The sequence below is a fragment of the Geospiza fortis genome, unplaced genomic scaffold (assembly GCF_000277835.1).
Source record: "Geospiza fortis unplaced genomic scaffold, GeoFor_1.0 scaffold11, whole genome shotgun sequence".
NCBI lineage: Eukaryota > Metazoa > Chordata > Aves > Passeriformes > Thraupidae > Geospiza > Geospiza fortis.
This window is the reverse complement of record NW_005054304.1, coordinates 15,250,012-15,251,538: the sequence shown is the minus strand read 5'-3', so window position 1 is coordinate 15,251,538 and position 1,527 is coordinate 15,250,012.

Here is a 1,527-nt window from a genome sequence, read left to right as displayed (position 1 = left end):
TTTTTCTCCTCCCCATCCCCTGTCCCCCATAAATGAGAAGAAAAACTATGGGGTACCATTAGCATAAAAGGACAACCTAGATTTTTTAATTAGTCATTTGCTCAGTAAGATGGATGTGATCAGCCTGCAGCATGTATCTGAAACTGGCAGAAGAGGTGGCTGAATATCTGGATTTGTTTTGTTTTGAGAAGTGGAAAACTGAACAGCGCAGGACAAATGTTGGGCAGCTGGATCAGTCTCCCATGGGGAGTATTTATGACTCCTTTTGGAGATGACTAAATATTTGCTAGAATAAATTCCTGTGTTCTGGTTTTCATTCTTACTGAAACCACAGAGAAGTAATTGGAGCAAAACCAGATTTTCCTACATCCAAAAGGCTACAGCAAAAAATAGGGTGATCTGCCTTGCTAACATTTTACTAAACTAAATAAGAAAAGATGTTGGGCAGCCAGTCATTAATTGGATCTTATCTATAGAGGAAATTCACATATATGGTGATGTCAGCTGTGCTTCTCCATCAAAATTTGTATTGGTTACACATGTACTGATTGAAGTTTAGTCAGCTGGAGGCCATCAGCATTGAGTTTCTCAAAAAAGTTCCACAGCAACTTTGGCGAAAACATTTGTGTTAATAACTTCTGAGTAGCGTAATCTACCTGACTGGGATGCACCTTATGCAAAGGAGTAGTACAAAAGACAAGGATCTGTGTTTTTTCTCAGTCTCTCATAGACAATAGAGGGTAACTGTGCTGGTGTTTTCTTCCAGAACAGTTACAGGTATTTGATATCTTATGTTAACTTTTGGCCATTCCAGTTTATGCCTATTTGCAGTTGGAATGTTTAATTTTCCACTCTGTAAGGCAGCTCAATTTTAGAGTGACTTTCTTCTGGCCATCTGCTATCTGCTATTTCCTGATGGTCATTTGCTCCTTTGCTTTTCCACTGATTGCTACTTTGTGCCTGTGTCAAAGCATGTTGTACTTTTAAACTGTGGTTAAACTTGTCACTATTAGCAGCTCCCCATTCCCAGCTTCACAGAAACACTGGGAAATCTGTAAGAAATATCCAGTGTGTGAACAGAAAAGTAGCTGTGATTGTCTCTACCTCTTCCTTTGTGTTATATAGTTTGAAGCTGTTTTTTCAGCTTAGCTGTTCCAGCTTAGCTGGCTCCTACTTAGCCAGAGCAGAAGCTTAGCTCTTGACTTACATCTTGACTGGAAGGTAGATTTAGAAGTTATTCTTAGTTGTTTATTAGATTATGATTTAATTTTCTACAGGTCTTCTGATGTGCTTGAAGTTTTGTTTGAAATTTTTCTTCCGCTAAGTTTTTCTGTGTGCTATGAGAATGAGAGACAGAGAATATCATCATCATTGCGCAAGTAGGGATTTGTGGTAAAACAGCAGCCTGCACTGTATCTCTGTTTAGCAGAAGTGATAATGGCATCATTAAGATGTTTTACAAGGCCTGTCCTGTGTCCTTTCTTTTGAATATAGTAGAGAAGGCATTGTGAAGTTTGCTTTTGGTTT